The following is a 15445-nucleotide window of genomic DNA, read 5'->3' as shown; positions in this document are numbered from 1 at the left end:
CCACTCACAGTATGAAGCCTAAGCCTTCCAATGCTCGGAATACTCCTCGAGCGCTGCCTCCAAATATTCACACCCTATAGACCAAAAACCCACGTCTGATAATAAACAGAAGAACAAATCGGTCAGACCGGACCCATAAAATTAACTATTCAACTTCTTCCTAATTCGATTAGAATCTCTTAGGTTGACCAGAAATTGACCAGGCTTGACCCACGTTTGACAAACAGAAATTAATAATCATTTTGATTAACTTCACAACTATAACTCCTTCGGTCCCAAACCAAACCTTAGCCGGTAATCAAAGTCACAAACAATTTCCATGCCTTTATCACACTAAGCAATTCACTTCCAAAATCACCACGAAGCCAATGGTCTAGATTTTAGGGTTACTATGGGTAGTAATCATATTAACAAAAATTATTTTATGGTCCCCTAGCTCAAGCCAACCAGAACCAACAATTCCAACATTTCTTTTCTACCCAACTTCACACCAACAATTATTAAGGGCACCCAAAAGGGTTTCCAAGAATGAAAGTTTACATAAAGGGGAAAGTTCCCTAAAAAGTGACTTTCTAAATATGGCAGGTTTTCCTAAACCGTAAACTACCACTTACACGAAAAGAAAAGTCAACAAGCTACCTTCACGGATTCTGCCGGAATTGCTGCCTCGGGATTCCGGCGACTTGCCAGAAATACTCGTCGGATTCCGGTGACTTGCCGGAAATACTCGTCGGATTCCGATGACTTGCCGGAATTTTCACCATAATCTCCCTGCATCTTCCAATCTCTAAGTTATCGACAATCATGCAGAAAATAAATGATTCAAACACCAACCAACAACAACAACAACACAGCAGCTCCAAAATACTAGAGGAGATTTTGTTTACCTTCAGTCAATCCCATAACTCTAGTCTAGCTGCTCTCCTGCCGGATCCCAACCTGCAGAAACCTCCAACCATTTATATTTGCTGCCTCGGTCGCCAACTCCACCAAAACAACACCCCACACTTCGGTTCCTCTCAGTCCTAACTCACCCGACCTCTGCCTCTGCCCGGACCAACAAGCAACTGCTCGAAGGTCCATCCTGACTTCACACAAAGCTCACAAAACCCATCGAAACATTGAAGAGCTCATCGAAAATCCATTGAACGTAGGTCGCCGGAGCTAGGAACTAGAAACCCAGAAAAAGGCAGAAAAGGGCTTTGCAGTTTAGAACTCGATTCGGGATGAAACAAACCCAGAAAAGAAGAGGAGAGGAAGGAGAATAAGAATCTGACCTTGGTCTGTCGATTCGTTGCCGGAACTCACCGGAATTTGGGAAGAACAGCCGTTGTCCTCCTCTTCCGATCTCCGCCGAGAATGGCTGCCTCCCGGATTTGAGAGTTGAGCTAGGTCAGGAAGGAGGAGAGGACCACTTGGTGGCAGTCTCGTCGCCAAGGGGTGGCCGGACGGCGCTGCTCTGGCGAGGGACGACGACGGACACAGAGAGAGTCGGGGAGAGGAGAGAGATTCGGTTGGGCTCGGTCAAACCTGACTTGGGCATTTTGACTGGGTCTGACCAGATTTAACAACAAAAATGGACAACAGGTGATCGATGATTAAAGATCAGCGACCCAGATTTTTTATAAATCGTAGAAAATAGTTCGAAGCTCCCAAAAATAATCCGATGATAATGGAGAACTCGTGCCATCGCGCACTACACCCTCGGAACGTTAATAGAAGAATTTAACATTTTAAGAAAAACTCGACAATAAATTCGGGTGTTAAATTACCAAATTACCGAGCATGGCTAACTTCCTCAGTAACTCGTAAGATACCCAGTAAAAGGGGTAAAATTAGGTCCGGGATGTTACATTCCTCCCCATTCCGCGGCGTAACCGGCCCGGTCACCAGCCCAAGCGAGGAGAGGAGGCGGCGGCAGTCCGAACGGGACCGGTGCGGCGACCTGGCTTGGCCGGACGGCGTCGGCGGGCGTAGGATTCCGGCAGAGAAGGAGAGAGCTCGGGAGGGGAAGGAAAAGAAAAGAGAGAAGAAGAAAAAGAGGAGAAGAAGAGAATAAAAGAGGAAATAAAAATGGGGTTTGGGCCTCACTCACCAACCCGGCCCAACACCACAAATATTACCCAACTCCACCAATTTAACACCCCAAAACAAAACACCCTAATAAAAATTACCTTTTACTAGCTAAAATTTACCAACTTTTACCGTCGGCATAATTTTCGCTTACGAATAATTGTCCCTTAAAACCCCTCTAGGGACTAATTAAAACTATAAACTCATTGACGGAGACGGTAAAATTCTTATTATAACCAAGCTAGTAAATAAGGTAAAAATTTAAGGGTCGGGATGTGACACTGCTACCGGTTTTGGTGGTGGTTTTGAGTAATTTTGGATGAGTTCTAGAAAGGATAAATGTTGTTGTATTGTATGGTGATTTTTGGTGAAGAGTGTTTAGAATTTGGGATAGTTTTGATGGCTCCATGGGTGAGAGATGAGTGGTAATGAAGTATTGGATACTTTGGTGAGTGTTAGTAGGAATTTAGGAAATTTTTGAGTTGATTTTGGTGAAAAAGTAGAGGTGAGCCTCATCCATGGAAATTTCCATATTTGTATTTATATGTTAGAACGTTGAGGAAAAATTTGAGATGATTAGTAAAAATAAGGTTGGAGTTCTTCTTAAATTTGGGTGTGTAGAGGGAATGAGGAAGACTTTACCTTTGTTAAAATTATTATTTTTGAGTTATTGTCTCGGACCTTAAATCTCGTTTTGTACAGGACGAGAGGAGACACCACGTGAGGAGGGCTTTGACCGACGTCAGGCTTAGCCATCTATATTGTGAGTGGACATTTTGGTTTTGAATTAATATGCATGCATGATTTCTTGGGCGATTCATTATATTTTCCAAGTACGGTTGGGAATCGTACTTATGCTTTAAATATGAGTTTCGGGGAAAAACATATGAACTTATATTTTCTTTTTATGCCATATTTGTTGAATTATATGATATCAATGCTAGCATGTCGTTCCACCTTTCGAGGTGATGTGACTCCCATGTTCAAGTGGGGTCACGCAAGCCCTTTCCACCCTAGTGGTGATGTGATGTTGCCGGACAAGCCTTGTGCCCTATCCGTCAACTCGACGTGAAGGTACAGGAAGTATGGGAGTACTATGCTTGGGAGGCAACCGAGTCTGGGAAACTCACTTATATGGCCATATAGGATATTTTATTTGAGTTGTTAATTTGACTAGCGGGGCTAGTCTATTATTTTGAAAGTTTATTGTATGAGAAATCTATTTATTTTTCTTATTGCTTTATGACTAGCGGGGCTAGTGTGAATTTTTGTTGAGCTTATAATATTTGCTTGCATGAAAATTCTTGAATTCTGTATAAATGGAAAAGCATATAAAAATTTGATTTAATATCATTATGTTCTTGGATACTTATTAATTAGTTTATTTTTCGTCCACTCACGCTAATGTTTTTAAATGTTTTTCCCTGGGCCCTTTGTTTTCAAATGCCCAGATTACAGAGCTCCTGTTCAGTTTCACTAGGAGTTGAGGCATAGTTTTCCCGCTGCACCTTCCTGACCATAGGTTACCTGTTAACCTATGTGTAGTATTATATTTCCTTCTTGTAGTGCTCTGATGACCATCGGGATATGTAAACTAAGTTGGAGTTATTTTGAAGGTTATGACCCAAGTAGGGAGTTTAACTTTGGTTGGTGTTTGTGTTTAAATATTGTAGTTGAATATTGGGTTTGAATTGGTTAAGTGCTGTTATGACTTGGATTTTGTTGTGGGGAGCTAAGGGCTCCAGGAGATGTGGTTGATTGATATAGTTGAAGTGCTCTTGGTTCTTTTCTCGCAGGTTGGGTTGTCCATTTTTAGGAGAGATTATGCCGAAATTTCGGTATAATCTCTTTTAAGAGTGGATCCCGCAAGACTTGCCTGTTTTACTATGTGTTTTCGGGGCGGGTCTTGTCATTTCATATGTAGGCATGTGTCATACTCACCGCGGTGATCACTGCAGCAACATCCTTAGCCCCCAGATGTATTGACAAGACGGACGTGAAATTGGAATACAATATCAGACCAAGCTAGGTCATCTCTGTCACATCCCGACCCTAAAATTTTTACCTTATTTACTAGCTTGGTTATAATAAGAATTTTACCGTCTCCGTCAATAAAGTTATAGTTTAATTGGTCCCTAGAGGGGTTTTGGGAGACGATTATTTCGGAGAGTTATTCGTAGGAAAAATTTCGACAACGGTAAAGAGGATAAATTTTGGGCTAGTAAAAGATAATTTTTAGTGGGTATTATTTTTGGAGTTGGGTGTATGTTTGGTGTGGGTATTTTTAGAGTTGTCCCGGTTTGGGGTTAAAGGCCCAAAGTCCATTTCTCTCATCTCTCTTCCTCCTCTCTTTCCTCCCGGTTCTCCCTCTCCCGAGCTCTCTCTTTCTCTGCCGGAAATCCATCACTCGCCGCCATCGTCCGGCCGAGCAAGGCTGCCACACTGATCCCGTCTGGACCAGCGTCTCCTCCTCTCTCATCCTTGGCTGGTGAGCGCTGCCATAACACTGTCGAGCGGAAGGAAACTTGTCTCGAAGGACCGACTGTGTTCTCGCTGGAGCTCCCTCCTCCGGCCACCAAAGCCGGCGATCCTTGGCTCGTTTTGTAGCCCTCCTCCCGTGCATCAATCCCTCCAAAGGGCTCACTCTCTCTTGAGCTTGGTAAGAAGAAATTCGAAGTTGAAATCCTAGGGCTCTTTAGATGTTTGCATTCGATTCCCCTAGCTAGGCTTGGATTTTGTGTTTGTGCTAGTTAGGAAAGTTATGGAGGGAGTGGAGAGGAAGCTACTGTTAAAATTTGGTGGGCATTGGAGGTCGCCGGAATCGGCCTCCGGCCGCCGCTGTTTGGGAGGTTTGTATGGTTTTAAATGTGGAATATTAAGGAGAGTTTATTGATGTGAATTATGAAATTTTCGGATGAGTTTTGGATAGGTTTGTGAATTTCCGAAGTTTGGTATTTTTGGCGTTGAATAATATAGAATCCGGCCGTAGGATTTAAGTCATTTTTCTGGGGGAAGTTGTATTTACGGCTGCCAAGTATGGTATTAAAGTTTGGGTCATTTCGATTTAAGAATATCGAAGTTAGGCAATGATAAGCGTGAGTTTGGCTCTCGGTTAATTTTGCCTATTTTGTTTACATATTGGATTTTTAGTTGGGAAATTAATTATATATTTGTGCCAGGGTTCGAGGAAACCTCACTGGAGTGGCGATTTGGATTTCGTCGGGCTTATGCCTAAAGTTGTGAGTGGACCTTTGTTTAAATTGAAAAGCATGCGATGAATTATTTTGTTCATCATTTATTTCTTCTTATGAGACTTATTGATTTCTCAGTTATTTGGCAATTTTTCCTCCTTTGGAGAGTTCCCGAAAATGAGATTTTCGGTGGATATCTTTATTGGATATTATGAGTATAGTATGTATATAAATGCTAGCTAGCCATACGTGCTTGGTCCGTCATAATGAGGTAAAATTTCATTATAGCGTGACGTGAGTGTTAGACACAAGCGTCATAGCCCTATATGAAAACTACTTTCTTTTCTGGTTTATTTAGGTTTTCATATAGGGAGTCCACATTTATACATACACCGTCCTCTTCGGTCATAATGAGGAAAAATTTCATTATGGCGCGGCGTGAGCGTTAGACGCAAGCGTCGTAGCCTTGTATGAATTTCTATTTTTCTAAGTTGTTCATAGAATTCACACAAGGAGTCTGACGAGTGTAAATACATACACATATATGTTTATATATAGTTTAGCCTGAGAGGCTCCATTTTATTTGAGTTGGTGACTAGCAAGAGCTAGTCGTGAAATTGCCAGTTTATGAGTTGAGCGCTTTTAAGCGGTTGCATGCAGTATAATTTCTTTGGAAATTAAAATGGGAATGCATAAATATTTTATTCGTAAATTTATTTTTGTCCACTCACTCTAACACGTTTTCAAATGTTTCCTCCTGGGCCTTTCGTTTTAAAAATGCCCAGCTTGCAGGTTAGCTTAGTTGAGGTTGGACGTACATGGAGATGAGGCATAGTCATCATATAGCTTCCGCTTGTTAATTTTTTATGTTTCCTTTCTTCCTGTTAGAGTTGCTCTGAACCTATAAATGGTTGGATATGAGACTTGTTTAGATTAGTAAATAATTTGGGTGGTGTTGTGATTTGGGGAGCACGAAGGGTCCAGGAGTTTAAGGTTGGATTTAAATTTTCAGAAGTGTTTGCAGATATTTATTAGGAAGGGTTGTCCATTTTCAGGGGATGTTATGCCGATTTTTCGATAAATTTTCCTTGGAGGTGGTTCCCGCAGGATTTACTTCGGGTTTTAGGGTGAAATTCGGGGTGGGTCCTGACAATCCCAAGTCGACCCCTTGCTCGAGATTGATTGCGTGGGAGCAACTCCTTGGCCTGTAAGTACACAACCTTGATTTCATTCTTCTCATGACCTTACTATAGAAACCATGCTTTGCAGTAGTATATATGCAGTTCCAACAACGACTTGTAGACTTGTGAATTCTTGGAGTGTATAAAGGAATGCTTTTAGAATGCAAAAAAACCTTTTTGCTTGATATTTAGCATGTGCACTTCGCATAATAATATATCTTTCCTTGGTGGACTTATTGCATATGCACTTAGTTTAAGAGCAATGAGCATGACAGTATATGTAATTTTGCTACGGTGGTAACTGACTACTAGAAATAGGGGCAGGGGGTTGTTGAAAGCTGGAAAAGAAGAATGTGGTATAGAGTTGAAGCTTTTAAATGCTGGAATTTGGACATGAATCTAGAAACAAGTAAGTTTATCAAGCAGGGTTCTGATGATAAACATCTGAGTTCACCTCGCGGTAAACATGATGTCAGCTCTAGGTTTAGGTTGCTTAGAGTTTGCTGCTTGGAATTTGGTGACTAGAGGATTGAATTTGTGGATATCAAACTTTTGGTGCTTGTGATTGTGGCTTCTTCATGGCAAGGGACAGAAATTGCTGAGAATGGAAATTTTTTTTCCCACAGTATAGAGATTCGGCTTGCTGCAGGGGTTAAGCTTAAGATAGAGTATTGATTATTTCGGTTTAAGAAAAAACTTGCTAATGACCTTGGTTTGATATTAGGCCTGGAGTATGGAGTAGAGTGTTGTGGCTAATATCGTTGAGGCACAAGAAGAATAGTTTGTACAATGGAAGCTTTGCTAAGAGTTTTCCACTACAATAATGAAAAATTGAGATAGCTGCAGGGAGAAATAAAAGGCAAACCATATTGAGTCTTGTAACTACTTATAGTTATGGACAGGTATTGGTATTTTGGGTAGTAGAATAGTTGCGGCAATGGAAGCTTCTGTTGCAGTAATGAAAGTCTGAGACATGATTGAGAGTCGCGAGGAGAAAGAATCTAGAAAGACAGGTTTAACTATACTTATAGTTGTAAACTGGCATCGGTTCATTAGCCTGGAGAAAGATTGGAATATAAATGCCATAAGGACATTATTAGGACCGCTGGGAAATGGCAGAGACATTGGTTGTGGAGAGTGTATGGTTTTGCCTGGTATTAAAGCTTGAGAGGGATACGTACTGGCTTGTATAATGCTTGGTTTTGTTTTTTGTTTTTTTGTTTTTCTTGAACAATGTCGTCACCACTTAGCCCCCAAGTGTCTTAGAATATCATCTAAGATAAGGTGTTTCAAGAGTGACGACGATTACGACTTATGCTTGGAATATGGCTTGATTGATATATAATTCGCTTGCTGCATTAGTTTAAGCTTGATTGAATATTGACTTGACTGAATGTTGCTTGATTCTTGATTGAGCATTGATTCCTTGCTGTAATAGTTTTGGCCTGACTGAGTATTGCTTTTTGCTTGATTAAGTATTGGTTGTTGCTTGATTGAGTCTTGTTTGCATGTTCCAATACAATGGTTTCCTTCATAGCATGTATATTATTTGAAATCAGCATATGGTTAAGCTTTGGGAAAGATCATGAATGGATTGACTGGTTTTCTATGCTTCGAATGGGGATTTTTTTTTTTCAAAGATTTTGAATAGATAAACTTGTGGTGCAGTATGAAAAAGTTCACTGCAGCTCCCAATGAGCTAATGAAAGATACCAGCTTGATTTGATAAATAGCTGGATACAAATATATGAACGAAAAGCTAAGGGTTAAAAAATGACATTGGAACTTGTGTGCTTGACTAAAATTTTGGTTTGAAGTTCCCAAGACAAAGAAATTTAGCATGATATGTGGATCTTGTCTGCACCATTGACTTTATTGTGCTGCAGTGTTGAGTCACATATATGACTATTGTGTAAAAGAGTACTTGCACATTGTGTAAAAATGTGTTTCCACTTTTCCTAGCTTGCGTTGCATTTTTTGTTTTCTAATGTGCATGTCAGTAGCAAGATAGAACTTAGAATGCTTGATTGCTTGGTTTGAATAAGGCAATAAGCCTTCAAGTGCATGATGCTTGAATCTTTAAGTTGTTCTTTTTTTTTTCTTTTGGCAAGAATAAATGATTTTTTTTTTTTCACAGCAGTGATCTATGAAGCTGATATCATTTGCACATATCACAATCCATGTACTATTCAATAGCCGCAAAGCTTTGGTTGTCTCCAATATGAAAGATATATTTTATTTGCTTGCCAAAGCATCAAGATGGATTTGTGAAGCTTTTGAAAGTAAGAAGGCTCATGTTAAGTGGTGATGAGATTTTGAAGCAAAATGACTGAGGTGAGCTACTTGTTTATGGACTGAGTTGTTGTCAAAAATGTTGGAATGCTTGGTTATAGCTTGACTTTGTAGAGTGTTTTGCTTCTTTTGGTTTAGATCTGGAAGAGTAGCATAATCGTGGAGCGATTCAGTTTGCTTGATTAGGGAGACAACATTGGTTAGCATAAACCACATATGGTTGGATCTACACTATGCATCTATTTGGTAGTGAGGATAAAGAATAGCTTTTACACTACTGGAATGAAATATATGGTTTGAAATTGAAGAAAAACTTGAAACCTGAGTTTATAAAATGAACAGGCTATGACAAGAGAGGATATGGATATGGCATGCGGAGCCATGAATCGTTGAAAGTTTTGGCTGGTAGAGAAAGCATAGGTTTTTAGCTTGTTGAGTTTTGGTTTGAGATTATGGAGACCAGAAAGATTATAGAAATGATGAAGGAGAGAATTTGGAGATATTAAACCCAGTCCCCAATGGAGTCGCCAATTATGTTGGGGTCATATTGAACAGAGGCTGCTTGATTTCCTCTTTCTACCCCTTCTGAGTTCCAAAACTAGGCCCAAAGCTCTTTAAAGCTTTTGTGCGTGTTTTCCCCAGGATCTCCCCTATAGTAATATTGGCTTGTTGCGGGGATGATAGCCTGCTGCGGTGACATGTTGTTTGTGATCTGGAGGCATGAACTTGATGTGGTTTTGAATGCATGATAGATGAACAAAATACATGAAAGAGCTTGCAAGATGGCATGAGGCGTGGGAGCTAGAAGCACATGAGTTGCAGAAGATGAGAAATTGCTATGGCTAAAGGTTTGTTGCGGGGTAATCTATTGCAGTGAGGAGAAAAATGATTTGGTGGTGTTTGATTGGTTTAGGGGTGTATAGAGCTTGAGAATGGTTTTGGATTGGAGGCTAGGGATGCTTGGCTTGATGCTTAAGGCTTGAGGCTTGCTTATGTGATCTAGGATGTATTACTTGGGATTGTATGTTATGCTGCTTGAGTTGTGTGTTTTTGCAGCAACTAAAGGCTTTATTTATAGGCTGGAGGGGGTGAGGCTAATACACAGGTGAATGAGGCAAATCTGCTGGACAATCAAAGAGATGTATCATGTTGAGTTCAAATGTACAAAACACCATAGTGACAACAAGATTAAGAGATGATGTGTGAAGTTGGAATTGGAGCAGCATATTTTAAGGAAAAGCTGTTGTTATGTGTTGATAGATATGTATATTGGAATAGCTGGAGGCTAGAGCTTTAGAACAGAGTAGAAGAAAAGGTTGTTAGGGACTTATGTTTGGCGTAGAAGAAGAGGACTTACTGCGGGGTTTAAAGAAGATACTGTTTGTTTGATCGGGTAGAAAGACTATTGCATTAGGGTTAAAGTAGGTGATTAGGTTAAGCATATGGGTTTGAATTATCTCATCTTTGCAAGCCCATTAAGCGGTTTAGATTGTTGGGCATGGATTTCGGTCCCAAGTCCAAAATCCCCAACAACCAAAACCGAGAATGAGCCTCATGTACTTCCGTTACCTTCCACACCACACCCACACTTGTAAGCCCCAAGAGCGTGGTTGTGGCTTGGGTCCACATGCGTGGCATAAATATTTGAATAAATATCTAACTTTTGTATTTCGAATGTTATTTACATGTGTATTTCTTTATTGAGCTTGGAATATCCATTGAGCATGAGTATTGATTTTTTGGGTATCAACAGTAATACTAAAAGGCTACACCATATAGGAAAACTAGCACACACTTACTCAGTGACAATAGCAGGCCATTCACTTCCATCCAGGCGCCTTTTCAGTGGATCCATATAGCGTGCGGTTTCCAATTCCGGGTTCACAATCGTCAAGGTCCAGTGTTGACTATGCAATAACATACAATGTCATCTCAGATGTTTGTCTTAAGCACTAAATCATTTGTACCCACAAAATCTAGTTCATTGTTATGTACCCTGTGTTATATGGGATCAAATAGATCTGCCCAGGCTTCCCATTCTTGTACATAACAGACAGATCACGAGACCTTGCTGTGGGAGTTCCACTTCCAATTGCACTGACTTTATCAGAGTCGACAAACCGCATCATATCCTCCATCTTGTTCTGCTTTAACACTTTATTCAAGTAGCTACAAACACATATTGCAACATGAAATGATTATAACTACTTCAAAATAAACAAAGAAACATGCTTCATAATTCAGCCGCATAATCCATTATGAAATATAAGAACTAGTAAACAAGTATAATAATTTACCTCATGTAGAATAAAAGAGCACCGTTCGATACTTCTTTCTTGTGGGCTATGGCGTAAACATCAGCTCTACATATATATGCTTTCTTTGGATGTCCAAAAAGATCTGCTTGAAACACAGTGTTCACTGTCTTCCCTTCCTTAAGAAAAGTGTTTGCCCAATTGCATAAGTCAATCAATGTCTTCGGCAGATTCGGGGGCAAATTATCCAGATCTTCATTGTCCTGAATGCGTTGAATTGGTTTCTTCCTGCCATAACCACGTTTTGGTTTCTTGTTTTGCAAAATTAAGAGAAAATGCATGTTAGCAACTTAAATGAGGAATTAAAACATGAACTATTGTCAAAAAAACTCAAATATAATTGCACATAAATAAAGTACATCAGACATATATATTGCAGTACCTTTCTTTTAGTTGTTGCAGTAACAGCCTTTGCTCCATGTGTAACAACCAGGTCCTTAGGCTAGGCAACACAGCTCCCAACCACATCGTCCACGGTTAAAATCTCATCCCTCACTGGAATAGGTACCAGGGCATCACCTTCAATAGCCCGTATAACTGAAACACGCACGCTGTTTTCGCCCAATAGCACACCATGTAGTAGCTGATTGCTTGACTCACCACCGACACCAATACTTTTGCAATGGCAACTATATTTTCCACCGTATTTATTGCCAGTCGACACTCATTTTCACCACAAGTCAAATCCTAACACAAACAATGGAAAAATAAAAATTACTTAAATCTTATTCGTTTAATTCATAGCTGGCAGTAAAGCCTAATGATGGAAATAGAGAGGAGTTAAAGGAGAAAAGAGGTAAATTACCAGAGTAATATAATTTGCAGCCTTTGGAGCAAAGTCTGTAACCTCATCCAAGTCCATTGTTGTTTCTTCATTCTGCTTAGGGTCAGGTACTTCATGGGGGTCAATCGTATCCTCGATGAACTTCTCAGCAACTAAATCCAATCTCTTCTTGACCGAGCTGAGCTCAACATTTATTTCCGTCGCCATTTGAACCTTCTCGAAATTGGGATTGCAGCTCCCACTGACTAAATTGAGTTCGTTCACTAGTGTGACAGGTGTAGAGATTTGCACACCAGTAGGCTGCAGCCTTCCTAACAGTGACTTAAACTAAGCTTTCCATTTTTCATCAAGTTTTTGTATCCTTTTTTCAGTTTCCTCCCCCCATTTTGCTTTTTGTTCTGCCATAAACTCCTCTTGCTCCTCCTCCCAATATAAGCCTTATACTTTTCTTGGTTGCCTGAGAACCACCACCTCTTTTTTGCTTTCCTGGCAAGTCGAAGACGACATCAGGTTGAACAAAACCCCCAACTCCTCTTACCCTACCAGGATGCTCTGGTTTCTTCAGTGCTAAGGTGAGGACATCTGTTAAGACCTTTCCTTGCTGGTGCCATTACCTGAAACCCATTTAAAAAAGACTAGTCAGCTAGCATACTGAGGTTAGAAAAGAAGAACAATAATGTCGAGAAAAATAGGATAATACAGAAAAACACACTCTTTATAATAAAGGCAACAATGTTATGTGTTAAAAGAAAATATGTCAATCACATTTCAAAGAAAACATCCAACAAAACATCAGACTGTTGTTCTAATAACTTCAATTATATATAGATTACAGTCCTGTTAGCTAGCATTCCATTCATTGCCTTCAAATTCACTATTAACGTGACCAGGTAAGCTACTATTATCTATCCATATTCCTTCATTGCCATCACGCATATGCCTGGTAGGGTGATTCTCATCTACATCATCAAATGTGTCAACTGATGGCATTGCTGGAATGAACGATTGTTCATCTGTGTCTTCAACCTCATCGTCATCATCAACCCCATGGTAGTCTATATTCGGGCACCTCACGACTACTGACCATTCCGCATCTAGCGGATCCTCAATATAAAATATTTGTTTCACATGTGTAGCAAACACAAAAGGATCATTTAAATGCCCTAACCTATTCAGTTTCACCAATGTAAACCCAAGTTCGTCTACTTTGACGGCTCTAGTACTCTCTACCCAATCACAGTGGAACACAGGAACCCTAAACTTATAGTAGTCCACTTCCCATATACTTCTAATAACTCCATAGAAGTCCATAGCACCGTCAGATGGATTTTGATCCCTCGCACTTGCAACTTGCATTGCATTGGCAAGCAATGTTACATTGCTGTTTTGAAATGATCGAATGCTGACTCTCTCTTTGGTGTTGTAGTCAACTCCATTGACATGGTAAGCAGCATAGGTTGGCACTTGATTTTTGGGACCAGCAGCCATCCACCTTAATGTTTGTGAAACTTTATCAGATTTCAGCCTCAATTGATTTGCAACCTGCCACAACGATTGTTCATTAAAAAAGGAGGAAGCCTATGTGACATACATTTTCAATTTTTGTAAAATAACACTTGTACAATCACATAGTATATAATTTCACTTACCCTTTCTTTTAACCGGTCTGGAAATGTTGCATTATGTTTTTCCCTCATCCACTTCTTGTTCATCACGTTATTTGGCTAAATCAACTCTAAATATTCATTGTGCTCCCTAGACCGAAGAACAAGGAAAGCCATTAAGCTTTGAAAAACTTTAAGGTTAAAGGGTATTGAAATATAAAAAAATAAAAAAGGCTGATGTATACACTTACTTGATGTAGGGCTGGACGTCTTCAATATTTTGTAAGACACAAAGGTGTGCAAGATGCATCTGCTTTCCGTACACAGCTATGATAGTTGGCCGTGATAAGGGCCTGCTCTGTTTGTAGTTTCTAGCTTTGCTTGTCGATGGAATTCCCACAGCGATACCACCTTCAGAATGGATACGCTCTTCTAAATACTCTACAGCTTCTTCAACAATATACTTCTCAGCCATGCAGCCCTCAGGAAAATGTCGATTTTTAACATACCCTTTGAGTACTTTCATGTACCTCTCGAATGGGAACATCCATCGGAAAACACAGGGCCACACCATTCAACTTCTCTAACAAGATGTACTGTAGATGAATCATAATGTACAAAAATGAAGGTGGGAAGAATTTTTCAAGACAAACAAACAGTATCAACCAGATCTGCTTGCATTGTTTAAGTCTAGAAACATCTATGACTTTACTACAAATTGCCTTAAAAAACAGGCAGAACCGAATAATGGCATACCTAACAGGCTTCTCTAGAACTGATCTTAATGCAACGGGGAGTAGATACTACATCACTGTGTGGCAGTCATGTGACTTAAGACCGACCAGTTTTAAATCTTCCATAGAGACCAAATTACTACTATTTGAGGAGAAGTGTGTAGGAATTGACATTCCAAAAAAGGATCTGCAGACTATTTTTTTCTCATGATGCAGCAAATTCCAACTAGCCAAAGGCAACTTGGCCTTTTTCTCCCCAGCTACCACTTTCAAATCAGTTTTGATGCCCATATCGACCATGTCCAAACAGCAAGTAAGTCCATCCTTTGTCTTACCAAGAATATTCAAGAGGGTCCCAATTATGGCATCGCAACAATTCTTCTCAATGTGCATCACATCAAGAATATGGCGTACTAGAATATATTTACTGTAACATCCCGGCCCCAATTTTACCTATTTACTAGGTATTTCACGAGTTACTGAAGAATTTAACCGTGCTCGGTAATTTGGTAATTTAACACTCGAGTTTATTGTCGAGTTCTCAAAATGTCAAGTTCTTCTTTTATGGACCCGAAGTCCTAGTGCATGTCGATACGAGTTCGTCGGTGTCTCCGGATTATTTTTTTTGGAGTCTCGAGCTATTTTTCTGCGATATATTGAAGGTTCGGTAAAAGGAGTTAATTGTCTGGAATTAGAGTATGACTTTTATTCTGGGCCATAGGATCTAGGGTTTTGTTTTCAGCTGTGGGTTTAGGCTTAAAAAGGTTAAGAGGGGGTTGACCCAGTCAAGGAAGCCACACTCGGTTTGACCCGAGCCCAGACTTCCCTCTTCCTCTCCGCCTGCCTCCGGCGTCCTCCGCATGACGCCATCGTCTCCGGCCATCCCTGGCGACGAGACCATCTTCGATCTCTTCCTCTCCTTCTCTTCTATCTAACCCGGTCCATGGATCACACTTTCTTCTCGATTCGGTGGTGATCGATCGAAGGAAAGCTCGACTGTGTTCTGCAATTTCTGGCGAGCTCCGGCAGGGACGACGGCTATGAAGGGTATAATCTTGTTCTCCTCTCTTCCCTTATCCTTTCTATGTTCTGGGATATTCGAATCGAACCCTAATTGGAAAATCCTTTTTCTTCTCTTTTCTGTGTTCGAGCTCGAGCTCCGGCGACTGCGTTCCCGAGAGGCTCGGCGGTCTCCTTCCCTCTCCTAGTGTTACCCTAACCCGAAGAGAGGCGGAGCAAAGGCTAGAGGGGACCTGAAGCTGTGTGGAAAT

The sequence above is a fragment of the Fragaria vesca genome, linkage group LG2 (assembly GCF_000184155.1).
Source record: "Fragaria vesca subsp. vesca linkage group LG2, FraVesHawaii_1.0, whole genome shotgun sequence".
NCBI lineage: Eukaryota > Viridiplantae > Streptophyta > Magnoliopsida > Rosales > Rosaceae > Fragaria > Fragaria vesca.
Note: the sequence above shows the minus strand (reverse complement) of the source record.